The following is a 13,873-nucleotide window of genomic DNA, read 5'->3' on the forward strand; positions in this document are numbered from 1 at the left end:
TTTTTCTGTGCGTCCCTGTTGCTTACGTTTTGTTTTGTTTTTAAACGATACATGACTTTATTTACACAACTGAAATTATTAGTCACCTTGATTACAAAAGCAAATTAACATGGTATGCTTTAATAAATAGATTTAAAAAATAGATTTAAAAATAGATTAACAAATAGATTTAACAAATTTAAAATAGATTTAACAAATAAAAAAATAAATTAAAAAAAATAGATTTAACAAATTTTAAACGTACAGATAGCTACTTCTCTCAGTTCAGTTCAGCCGCTCAGTCGTGTCCCACTCTTTGCGACCCCATGAATCGCAGCACGCCAGATCTCCCTGTCTAGGGGATCTTCTAGATCCAAGGATCGAATCCCCGTCTCCTGTGTTGACAGGCGGATTCTTTACCACCAGGGAAGCCCCGTATATAGGGTACCTTCTTTGATTTTCATAACTGCGTGAGATAGGCACTGGCATTATTTTCATTAAAAAGATAAGGAAACCTAAGTCACATAGAGGTTGAACAGTTGTCTAAACTCACCCCAACACTGGTTTGGGTCTAATGGTTTAAATATGGCTAGGCTGGTTGCTAAGACTATGCCCCAACCAGTGTGATACACTAACTGATCACGTCAGCTGGTTATCTAATAATCTAGACCTATATTTTAGTTATACTTTTATTTCATATCATTTTCATTTTATTTTATAATTTTGGTTGTAAAAAATTTCCTTTTTATTTAGGGATTTATTCTATAGGTCATTATCAAATATGAATGACATTTTAGAGATAATAATAAAGTATAGATGCTGTAATTAGAGGCTAATTCTACAGAAACTTCCCCATGTCCAAGTTGCATTGGATGAATATAAAATTTGTTCAATATTAATTTGGCAGCAGAAGGACTCATTTGCTATCATGCCAGGGACAAAACCACAATGACATCTTCCACATTAATTATCAGATAATACTACCTTGTTTCCTAAACTGTGATACATGAAATACTAATAGGTGATAAAACAAGGGAGGCTAGAAAGGAATTTATTAATAATTTTAGTCTCAGTGCTCAGTATTTATTAATATACTTATATTAAATGAAACTATTAACCGTAAGGCAAGATTTGTGAAAGATATTAAAGTACAAGAGACGTACAAAGGAGTCTGGAGAATATGGAATCTTGTGCATCACATAAATTGAAATAATAAAATGAGTTGTGAGCTAAGATGTTAGGATACTGTTAAACTTTTTTTTCACGTGAACATTATTTTTTGTAATTTATTGATTTTAATTGGAGACTAATTACTTTACAATATTGTAGTGGTTTTTGCCATACGTTGACATGAATCAGCCATGGGTGTACATGTGTCCCCCATCCTGAACCCCCCTCCCACCTCCCTCCCCATCCCATCCCTCAGGGTCATCCCAGTGCACCAGCCCTGAGCACCCTGTCTCATGCATTGAACCTGGACTGGTGATCTGTTTCACATATGATAATATGCATGTTTCAATGCTATTCTCTCAAATCATCCCAACCTCATCTCCTCCCACAGAGTCCAAAAGTCTGTTCTTTACATCTGTGTCTCTTTTGCTGTCTCACATATAGGGTCATCGTTACCATCTTTCTAAATTCCATATATATGCGTTAGTATACTGTATTGGTGTTTTTCTTTCTGACTTACTTCACTCTGTATAATAGGCTCCAGTTTCATCCACCTCATTAGAACTGATTCAAATGAGAATACTGTTAAACTTTAGATAAAATAAGATATGTTAGGTCATGACAACTGTTTTCTGAAACCCATAATTATAAAGGGCTTTCCTAGTGGTTCAGTAGTAAAGAATCCACCTGCCAATGCAAGAGACAGGAGTTCCATCCCTGGTCCGGGAAGATCCCACATGCCATGGAGCAACTAAGCCGTGCACCACAACCACTGAGCCTGTGCTCTAGTTCGGTTCAGTTCAGTCACTTAGTCGTGTCCGACTCTTTGCGACACCATGGACTGCAGCACGCCAGAGCTGCCTGTCCATCACCAACTCTCGGAGCTTACTCAAACTCATGTCCATTGAGTCAGTGATGCCATCCAACCATCTCATCCTCTGTCGTCCCCTTCTCCTCCCACCTTCAATATTTCCCAGCATCAGGGTCTTTTCCAATGAGTCAGTTCTTTGCATCAGGTGGCCAAAGTATTGGAGTTTCAGCTTCAGCATCAGTCCTTCCAATGAACACTCAGGACTCCTTTAGGATGGACTGGTTGGATCTCCTTGAAGTCCAAGGGACTCTCAAGAGTCTTCTCCAACACCACGGTTCAAAATCACCAATTCTTCAGCACTCAGCTTTCTTTATAATCCAACTCTCACATCCATACATGACCACTGGAAAAACCATAGCCTTGACTAGACACACCTTTGTTGGCAAAGTAATGTCTCTGCTTTTAAATATGCTACCCAGGTTGGTCATAACTTTCCTTCCAATGAGTAAGCGTCTTTTAATTTCATGGCTGCAATCACCATCAGCTGTGATTTCAGAGCCCCCCAAAATAAAGTCTGACACTGTTTCCACGGTTTCCCCATCTATTTCCCATGAAGTGATGGGACCAGATGCCATGATCTTAGTTTTCTGAACGCTGAGCTTTAAGCCAACTTTTTCACTCTCCTCTTTCACTTTCATCAAGAGGCTCTTTAGTTCTTCTTCACTTTCTGCCATAAGGGTGGTGTCATCTGCATATCTGAGGTTACTGATATTTCTCCCAGCAATCTTGATTCCAGCTTGTGTTTCTTCCAGCCCAGCGTTTCTCATGATGTACTCTGCATCTAAGTTAAATAAGCAGGGTGACAATATACAGCCTTGACATACTCCTTTTCCTATTTGGAACCAGTCTGTTGTTCCATGTCCAGTTCTAACTGTTGCTTCCTGACCTGCATACAGGTTTCTCAAAAAAAAAAAAAAAAGCCCTCATTTAAACTGGGCTAAGTCTTGCTCATGGATTGTTTCTACATTTGAGCCCATAGTGCAAATATCTTAGGCATATAAAATATGCCTGGAAAACCTTTACCCTTTATACACTAAAGGATCACAAGTGGAATTTTATGTATTTATTTATTTAGGCTGTGCTGGGTCTTCGTTGTTGCATGCGGGCTTTCTCTAGTTGCGGTGAACGTGGGCTCCTCACTGCAGTGGCTTCCCTTGCAGAGCACAGGCTCTGGGCACACAGGCTCAGTAGTTGAGGTGCATGAGCTTAGTTGTCCTGTGGCATGTGGGATCTTCCCGACCCAGGAATCAAACTGGAGTCTCCTGCATTGCCAGCCAGATTCTTTCACATCCAGGCACCAGGGATGCCGCAAATATACACTACTATGTATAAAATAGGTAACTAATAAGGGCTCCCCAGGTGGCTCAGATGGTAAAGTGTCTGCCTGCAATGTGGGAGACCCGGGTTCAATCCCTGGGTCTGGACGATCCCCTGACCCAGGGGAAGGAAATGGCAACCCACTCCAGTACTCTTGCCTGGAAAATTCCATGGACGGAGGAGCCTGGTAGGCTACAGTCCATGGGGTTGCAAAGAGTTGGACACGACCGAGCAACTTCATTTTAATGAGGACCTAGTGGGAACTTCTTAGATGGTCCAGTGGTTAAGACTAAGTCCTTTCTAGTCAGGGAGAAGGCGTTCAATCCCTGGTCAGGGAACCAAGTCCCACATGCCCCGGGGCCTGGTTTACAACAAAAAAGAAGGGAGCTACTATATAGCACAGGGAACTCTCCTCAATACTCTGTAATGGCCTATATGGGAAAAGAATCTAAAAAGAGTAGATATACACATATATCTACAACTGATTCACTTTGATATACACCTGGAACTAATACAGCACGATAAATCAACTATACCTTGATAAAAATTTAAAAGCATACAATTTATGCTGTTCTGATAAGATTAGGCGATACTGAGTTCTTCATGTATAGAAAGCACAGGCTGTATACAATGGAGTCACGGCTCATGAGCAGAAAGGGGCTGATAAAGGGAAAACACACAGAAATCAAGGCAGCTGTAGTCACCAACCACCAACTGGGATTATGATTAAGAGCAAGAGTAACGTTGAAGATGCTGGACAGCGTGTGGAAACACACGAAGGTGCTCGCCAAGAGTAGGATGCTTTGGGTGGCTCTGGACTCAGCAGAGGGTCTGGGAGACACACTAGCCTTGTGAATATACTGGACTCGCCGACTGTCTGTACAGGGTGAGAATCATGGAGCCACTGGCCCAGAAGATGAGCACAGAAAAGGAAACTTCAGGGAACACTATCAAAGCTGTATATATTGAGCCTGAGACATTCTCAAGATCTGCGGCAGCACAGTACCCTGAATCTCTTGTATTTGTCATGTTTGTGCTGTGCCATTTTCCAGAAACATATAATGCATACAGAGGAAAAATAAGATGTACAAACATCCACTGGATCCAGCAGAAGGAAATGGAGAAGGTGATGTACTTTGGGGCTTTGACTTTAAGATTCTTCCAACAGCAGTACTTGGGGCTGATCGTCATGGTCTGAAACACACTCAAGAGGCAGGTGGTGCTGATGGACATACTCCTGCCCACTTTCTCAAAATACAAAATAAATTTGCATGCAAAATCACTGGCAAAATGTTTCAACCTCAAAGCTGTAATTGTCTGAGGGATTCCTTTTGAGAGAATGAGCAATATGTTGGCTATAGTCAGGTGCTTGCCAATCAAGTCTGTGACCCTCAACCTACACTGAGTGTAGTAAAGAAAGAGGTAATGGCACAGAAGGGAGAAATTGCCCCAGATTCCAAGCACAGTCTGTAACAAAAAGATTATTCCTACAGCCAGCTGGCTGGGAGCTATTGTGTCATTCAAGATACTCCCCTTTACATGATGGCAACAGTGATTCCTCAGAGCAGAACGGCTCATATAAATCTGTGACATTGAGAGCCACCTTTCCTTGTGTGCTTTTGTGAAATTGCCAAGGGTTCACGAGACAGGAAGCGATGATGAGAGAATCAATCTATTTTATGAAAAAGTCAGCAGGAAGGATGAAGTGGTGGTGACCTGGAGGAAGCAATGACAAGTGAGAGTAAAGTGAAAGACAGCATGAAACAACCTTTTAAGAAGAAGGTTACTGGAGGGAAAAAAATATCTCCATCAGGACCCTCATCATAAAACAGGTCAATTCTAAATGCCTTGCCTTCTACATTTTAAAGGAGATAATGTATTATTGTAGGGTCTTTCCCAGTGGCTCAGTTGGTAAAGAATCTGCCTGCAGTGCAGGAGACCCCAGTGTGATTCCTGGGTCAGGAAGATCCGCTGGAGAAGGGATAGGCTACACACTCCAGAATTCATGGGCTTTTCGTGTGGCTCAGCTGATATTTAATGAAGATACTATATCATTTTAGAAAAAAGGTCAGGAGTTATTCTAGGGTCTTACAATTTAAAATATATGCTAAAGTTTCTTCCATGGTGGTCCTATAGAAGAAACTGCCTAGCAATGTAGGGGACGCAGGTTTGATCCTTGGTTAGGGAACTAAGATCCTATCTGCCACGGGGTTTCTAAGCCTGGGATCTGCAACTAGAGAGTCTGTGCACCACAACCAAGGATCCTGTGTGATACAACAAAGTTACCACATGATGCAATCAAGACCCAATGCAGCTAAATAAATAAATATTTGAAATATATATATATATGCCAAAGAGCACAGAATATAGAAACCATACGGTGAAATAACTTTTACACATACCAAAATTAAGACTGGTTCTCATCAATACACACACACACATACAGATACATCTTAAACCACACAAGCATCTCCTAAAAACCATAAAATAGAATAAACAGTGGACAGAGTCTTCAAAGAGAATTTTTAAGAAAGAAGTTACCCATGGGTCTAATAATGTGTATAGAGAGATATGACTTGTGACCACACAATCTTCTCCTAAAGACCAGGAAATATAATGAACAGTAGACATAGTCTTCATACAGAAACTTCGAGAAAGAAGTTACATACTGTCCAGTACTGCAAAGTGGAGACCCCGATATGCTCAGGAGTTTTTTGTTAAATGATTTTATATATTTCGTCTTATTATTTATTTGCCTGCACCAGGTCTTAGTTAATGGCATGCAAACTCTTAGTTATGGCAGGTAAACTCTCAGATATGGCATGTGGCTCTAGCTCCCTGACCAGGGATTGAACCTGGACCCCCTGCTTTGGGACCACAGTCTTAACCTCTGGACCACAGGGAAGTCCCCTCTTTGGGAGCTTTTGCCTTAAGTTCCACCCACCCGGATTTCCTTGGGCTGATCTTGATGGTTGGAGACACTTAAGGGGCCAGGAGGGCCAATGGAACCACCCTGCCAGCTCTGGGGGCATAGAGAACACATTTGCCTGGCTAAATCACTGAAGACAAGCTTCAGTTAAAGGCTGCCATTGTCATGGAGATGCCTTTAAAGGGAATGACCAAAAAGCGACTCCAGTCCTGTGCCTGAAGGTCAAATCTCTGAACCTCAACCCACACTCATTGTAGTAAAGGAAGAGATTAAGGTAAAGAGAAAAAGTGCCCAGGATTCCAAATGTAGTCTGAGAGGAGCACACCGTTCTTGTTGTCAACTTCCCGGAGGCCATTCTGCCAGGTGTTTGATGGTCATAACTGCATGGGGTAGGTACTGGCACTGATTTATTGCAAAGATAACAAGATCCTAGGTACAGAGAGGTCAGGTGATCTGTGTAAATTCACATGCTGATTACAGGCTGAGTGGTGGTATGAACCTGGTAGGCTGACTCCAAGACAGTGTCCTAACCACTGTGACACACCAGCCAAACACATCAGCTATGTTTTCGAATAATCCAGTCTGAAATTTAGTTTTGTTTTTATATCATATAATTTATTCTATCAGTTCAGTCCAGTCACTCAGTCATGTCCGACTCTTTCCAACCCCATAAACAGCAGTACGCCAGGCATCCCTGTCCAAACAAAACTCCCGGATCTTGCTCAAACTCATGTCCTTTGAGTCGGTGATGCCATCCAACCATCTCATTCTCTATCGTCCCCTTCTCCTCCTGCTTTCAGTCTGAAATTTAGTTCTGTTTTTATATCATATAGTTTATTCTATCAGTTCAGTCCAGTCACTCAGTCATGTCCGACTCTTTCCAACCCCATGAACAGCAGTACGCCAGGCATCCCTGTCCAAACAAAACTCCTGGATCTTGCTCAAACTCATGTCCTTTGAGTCAGTGATGCCATCCAACCATCTCATTCTCTATCGTCCCCTTCTCCTCCTGCTTTCAATCTTTTCCAGCATCAGGGTTTTACAATGAGTCAGTTCTTTGCATCAGTTGGCCAAAGTATTGGGGTTTATTCCATACTGTTTATATATTATAATTTTGGTTGTAAAAAGTTTCCATATGTGCATAAGTATTTATTCTGCTGGTCAATAACATAGGAAGAAGATTCCCTGGATTAGGAAATGGCAACCCACTCCAGTATTCTTTCCTGGGAAATCCTATGAACAGAGGATCCTGGCGAGCTACAGTCTGTAGGGTCACAAACTGAGCCACTAACATGTATACACACACACACACACACACACACACACACACACACACACACACACACACACATTCTTATAGGGAAGTACCTCCTGTCCATATTGGATTTAATGAATGCAAGATTTTTTCAATATAAGTTTTGCAACAGAAAGATACATTCCAATCACGTCAGGCACAAATTCACTATGGTATCTGTATTACTTTGTTTAATAAACTATGAACCATGAAATACTACTGTATGACAAATGAGTATATGATAGAAATGAAATAATTATTTTGATCTAAATCCTTAGGTATTTTTAAAATTGAGGTTAAGTGAGACTATAAATAACAAGATTTATGAAGAATATTAACTTACTAGCCACATGTAAAAGTATAATCTGGAGAATATTGACTCTTGTGTGTTGCAAAAGTGAAACCATAAAGAAATGAATGTGTGCTTGGAATTGGTGTTAGAATATTATGAGATTGGACAACATATGAGAAGATACATTTGGTCCTGACAACTCTATTCCAAACCTCACCATTATAAAGCTGCCTTTTCCTGAAATGCTGCTTCTCTATCTTGAAGAGGGAAAGCAATCTTGCCATCATCATCAGACCTCAAATGTTTCAGAAAAGACACCATTACTTTGTCCAGTAAGCACGTTATATGCCTAGAGTAGGAGATATATATATATATATATAAAATCATTGCTATTCTTTAAAGAAATTCATATTGATGCTTTCTGTAGAGGATTAGAAAATCATTACTTTTTTATCCTAGTCTTTATGGAAAGCATAGAGGCAGCATGATAACACTTCTAATGCAAATTTAAAATTAATGTAGAATTTCTAAAAGGTAACGTTACAAGAGATTGATCTTAAAAATACAACCTTTAAGCTCCTTGAAGATGATCTTTTGGCACTTCCCTGGTGGTTTAGTGGCCTTGACTCTGCACTCCCAATGCAGGGAGCCTGGGTTTGATTCCTGGTCAGGAAAATAGATCCCACATGCTGCAACTAAGAGTTCACATGCTGCAACTAAGGTAAATATTTTTAAAATGATTCCTCATTATTATTATTAGGATTGTTCCTGTGAGTCCTCCCCATTAAGAGTTTCAGAAATCAGCTTTAGGAGCTGTCAAGTTCGGTGTTGCCTGATGCCAGGAAAGATTGAAGGCAGGAGGAGAAGGGGATGACAGAGGATGAGATGGCTGGATGACATCACCGACTTGATGGACATGAGTCTGAGAAAACTCTGGGAGCTAGAGTGAAGGGCAGAGAAGCCTGGCGTGCTGCAGTCCATGAGGTTGCAGAAAGTTGGACACAACTGAGCGACTGAGCAACAACACAGATCTTGATCTCGCTTTACCTAAGCTCACTCCTAAGGAATTATTCTACCTTCCTGACCTGCTTTGCCACTGGGTCAGGTCCTACTCTACCCACCAGCCCCCCAGAATGAAACCTTTTCCAGATATGTACACTTACTCAGACCTCCTTCCTTACAGACTCTGCCTCTTAGACTGAAATACAAGTACTCGACTCCTTTTCGTTCCTTCTCATGAGAAGGATGCTGGGCTCAGGGTGAAGGCCATGGCAGCCAGGACGTGAGTGGGAGGGAGGTGGTCAGACCCTGAGATATAGGTTTAAGAGCTGTGACCTCATCTTCCTTCAGAACTGCAATTATCATTTCACTGGAAGTGGCGATGACAGGGCCAGCTTGAGGAGCTAATGATCTTTCTGAAAAACTTCTTTTGAGTTGCTAATTACCAAAACCAACTGTGAGTCTCCTGTGAGTATCTCCAGAGAGACCACTGATGTGTTTGAGAGAAGCTCATAATTTTTCATGATGAAGGTTATTTTGAAATGACTAGGATTTTTACACAACTCTGAAATCTGTTGCCTTTGTAAACAGGTCGTTTGATCTTAGGAATTCCCCTAAAACCACCACCAACCCACTTAACAGAGTCAATTGTGAATCTCCCAGGCTTTGTTCTGGAACAAAACAAAAAACACCCAATTAAATTTGAGCATGACATAAGAATGTTTTTTGTGTGTGTTCATTTATTTATTTACTTGGCTATGCTTGGTCTTAGTTGTGGCATGGGAACTATTAGTTGGAGCATGTGGGATCTAGTTCCCTGATCAGGGATCAACCTTGAACACCCCTTGCAGTGGGAGATTGGAGTCTTAGCCACCAGACCACCAGGGAAGTCCCTGTATAGGACCTTCTTTCTTGTATTCAAAACAGGTCTACCTCTTCTTTTCTTTCCTGCATCTCTGATCCTACACTGGACTATGCAGTGTTAGAACACGGGTGAAGACTTAGGTTGACCTTAGAGCTAGATGAACAGAAATGATAGTGATGGAATATCTTTGGGTCTTGAGGTGGCTTTTCAATGTTGGCTGTAGCACTCATCTGTCTTTGCAGCACTCTCATGGCCTTTGCTCATGGTACATGGAAGGCTTCTAGTCACTGACATATCCACCATGGCTTCCTTTCGGCCTGGAGCCAAAACCTTGAGTTGACCTTTCTCCAACATTTATGGTTCACACCTCAATTCATTTTCTCCCCTGGAAATAGGCTGATGATTGCCTTCAGTTCAGTCACTCAGTTGTGTCCGACTCTTTGCAACCCATGGACTGCAGCATGCCACGCTTCCTTGTCCATCACCAACTCCCAGATCTTCCTCAAACTCATGTCCCTGAAGTTGGTGATGCCATCCAACCATTCCATCCTCTGTTTTCCCCTTCCCCTGCGTTCAATCTTTCCCAACATCTAGGTCTTTTTCAATGAGCCAGTTCTTAGTATTAGATGGCCAAAATATTGGATCTTCAGCTTCAGCTTTTGTTCTTGCACTGACTATTGAGGATTTATTTCCTTTAGGATGGACTGGTTTGATCTCCTTGCAGTCCAAGGGACTCTCAAGAGTCTTCTCCAACACCACGGTTCAAAAGCATCAATTTTTGGTGCTCAGCTTTCTTTACGGTCCAACTCTCACATCCATACATGACTATTGGAAAAGCCATTGCTTTGACTAGATCGACCTTTGTCAGCAAAGTAATGTCTCTGGTTTTTGATACGCTGTGCTGGTTGGTTATAGCTTTTCTTCCAAGGAGCAAGCGTCTTTTAGTTTCATGGCTGCAATCACCATCTGCAGTGATTTTGGAGCCCAAGAAAATAAAGTCTGTCACTGTTTCCATTGTTTCCCCTTCTATTGCCATGAAGTGATGGGAGAAGATGCCATGATCTTAGTTTGAACGTTGTGTTTTAAGGGAGCTTTTTCACTCTCCTCTTTCACTTTCATCAAGAGGCTCTTTAGTTCCTCTTCGCTTTCACCATAAGAGTGGTATCATCTGCATATCTGAGGTTATTGATATTTCTCCCGGCAATCTTGATTCCAGTTTGTGCTTCATCCAGCCAAGCATTTTGCATGATGTACTCTGCATATGAGTTAAATAAGCAGGGTGACAATATACAGCCTTGACGTACTCCTGCTTTCCCAATTTGGAACTAGTCCGTTGTTCCATGTCTCGTTCTAACTGTTGCCTCATGATCTGCATGCAGATTTCTCAGGAGACAGCTAAGGGGGTCTGGTATTCCCATCTCTTGGAGAATTTTCCACAGTTTGTTGTGATCCACACAGTCAAAGGCTTATGCTCCTGAGTCCTGAGTTTCAGTGTCTCTACTGTGCATGAGGAAAGCTCTGGTTTTAAAGGATTTGGAATTAGTCAGAGACAGACTGAGTCATACATTTTGGCAAAGGAATTTCTACTCATTCCTTTTTATTTTTTGTAAATTAATTAATCTAATTTAATTGGAGGCTAATTAGTTTTCAATACTGTAGTGGTTTTTGCCATACATTCACATCAATCAGCCATGGGTGTACATGTGTCCCCCATCCTGAACCCCCTTCCTACCTCCCTCCCCATCTCATCACTCAAGTTATCCCACTGCACTGGCCGTGAGCGCCCTCGCTCTTGCGTCGAACCTGGACTGGCGATCTATTTCACATAAGGTAATATACATGTTTCAATTGTATTCTCTCAAATCATCCTATCCTCACCTTCTCCCACAGAGTCCAAAAGTTTGTTCTTTACATCTGTGTCTCTTTTGCTGTCTTGCATATAGGGTCATCGTTACCATTTTTCTAAATTTCACATATATGCATTAATATACTGTATTGGTGTTTTTCTTTCTGACTTACTTCACTCTGTAAAAGAGGCTGCATTTTCATCCACCTCATTAGCACTGATTCAAATGCATTCTTTTTAAAAGCTGAGTAATATCCCATTGTGTATATGTACCACAGCTTTCTTATCCATTCATCTGCCAGTGGACATCTAGGTTGTTTCCATGTCCTAGATATTTTAACAGTACTTCGATGAACATTAGGGTATATGTGTCTCTTTCAATTCTGGTTTCCTAGGTGTATATGCCCAGCAGTGGGATTGCTGGGTCATATGGCAGTTCTATTTCCAGTTTTTTAGGAATTCTCCACACTGTTCTCCATAGTGGCTGTACTAGTTTGCATTCCCACCAACAGTGTAAGAGGGTTCTCTTTTCTCTGCACTCTCTCCAGCATTTATTGTTTGTAGACTTTTAGATGGCAGCCATTCTGACCGGCGTGAGATGGTACCTCATTGCGGTTTTAATTTGCATTTCTCTGATAATAAGTGATGTTGAGCATCTTTTCATGTGTTTGTTAACCATCTGTATGTCTTCTTTGGAGAAAGGTCTATTTAATTCTATGGCCCATTTTTCGATTGGGTCGTTTATTTTTCTGGAATCGCGCTGCATGATTTGCTTGTGTACTTTTGAGTTTCTTTGTCAGTTGCTTTGTTTGCTATTATTTTCTCGCATTCTGAAGGCTGGCTTTTCACCTTGCTTATAGTTTCCTTCATTGTACAAAAGCTTTTAAGTTTAATTAGGTCTCATTTGTTTATTTTTGCTTTTATTTCCATTACTCTGGGAGGTGGGTCATAGAGGATCTTCCTGTGATTTATCTCAGAGTGTGTTTTGCCTATGTTTTCCTCTAGGAGTTTTACAGTTTCTGGTCTTACATTTAGATCTATAATCCATTTTGAGTTTATTTTTGTGTATCGTGTTAGAAAGTGTTCTAGTTTCATTCTTTTACAAGTGGTTGACCAGTTTTTCCAGCACCACTTGTTAAAGTGATTGTCTTTTCTCCATTGAATATTCTTTACCTTCTTTGTCAAAGATAAGTTGTCCATAGGTGCGTGGATTTATCTCTGGGCTTTCTATTTTGTTCCATTTCTTTACTGGGATTAAATCACTGAAATATATGCCTGACCCGTAGGGAGGTATCTGCCATTTTGGTGGCAGAAATGGATGATCCTGCTGACATTTTTTATTGTCTGAATTGGGCAGGAAAACTACCCTCTGGAATGGGAGATCCCAGGTCTTCCTTCTGTCCTTAATATTTTCCTGATTTCAATCTTTTAGGGTCATCCCTTCTTTCAGAGATGAAGCTTTGGGCTTTGGGCTCTAGGGATCCAAGGACACCTGGCTGTCCCTTCTGCCCTCCACATGGCTTTAAGAACTCCTGTGAAGCTGCCATATTTCTCCCAAGGACAGTCTGGGGATGCGACAATGAGTCAGTCATTAAAAGCCAAGTTTTCTAATACAATGGTGTGATGGCAACTCTGAAGCTGGCTGTGGAGCTCTAAGTCCGGTTTATGCTTTTCTCACCAGCAAGATGGGTTTTAAGGAATGGCATCTGCATGCAGGGTAGAGAAGAGCTTGGCATGCTTACTGGAGCCCTCAGTTGAATTTTCCTCATGTAAACTTTGGACTTTTTTCCACTATATCTCAGGACACTTCTCCTAATATTGATTGAGGACTAGAGAACTTCTCAGGCTTAACTTTCTTCTTGAATCTATGAAATTTCTGTCACCAGCTGCTCTTCAGTGGAGCCTCTAAGTTTCTGGTATATCAAAGAAACATCCCTCCGGCGACTTCCCAGGTGGCCCCTTAAGACTAGGCACTCCCAATCCAGGGGCTCTAGGCTCAATCCCCTGGTTGTGGAACTAGACCCACAAGACACAAATAAGAGTTGGCCTGCAGCCTTGACTATAAAGAAAGCTGAGACTGAAGAATTGATGCTTTTGAACTGTGGTGTTGAAGAAGACTCTTGAGAGTCCCTTGGACTGCAAGGAGATCCAACCAGTCCATCCTAAAGGAGATCAGTCCTGAATATTCATTGGAAGGTCTGACGCTGAAGCTGAAACTCCAGTACTTGGGCCACCTGATGTAAAGAAGTGACTCACTGGAAATGACCTTGATGTTGGGAGAGATTGAAGGAGGGAGGAGAAGGGGACAACA

The 13,873-nt window shown here is 41.5% G+C and overlaps 2 long non-coding RNA genes and 1 pseudogene across 2 annotated transcripts in view; 1 reads left to right on the plus strand and 2 right to left on the minus strand.

Moving 5' to 3' along the window:
• Positions 1–13,873, plus strand: part of LOC145515200 (uncharacterized) — a 141,634-nt gene that overhangs the window by 446 nt on the left and 127,315 nt on the right. The window lies entirely within an intron of this gene.
• LOC145515210 (uncharacterized) lies at positions 520–2,939 on the minus strand. The gene is made up of 2 exons (XR_014060756.1): positions 1,887–2,939; positions 520–1,523 (listed from the first exon to the last, which is right to left on the minus strand). It is a non-coding gene; the product is annotated as an uncharacterized LOC145515210 (long non-coding RNA).
• LOC145512367 (vomeronasal type-1 receptor 4-like) lies at positions 3,901–4,930 on the minus strand (annotated as a pseudogene).

The sequence above is a fragment of the Giraffa tippelskirchi genome, chromosome 7 (assembly GCF_054371585.1).
Source record: "Giraffa tippelskirchi isolate mGirTip1 chromosome 7, T2T-mGirTip1v1.2.pri, whole genome shotgun sequence".
In the NCBI taxonomy this organism is placed as follows: Eukaryota; Metazoa; Chordata; class Mammalia; order Artiodactyla; family Giraffidae; genus Giraffa; species Giraffa tippelskirchi.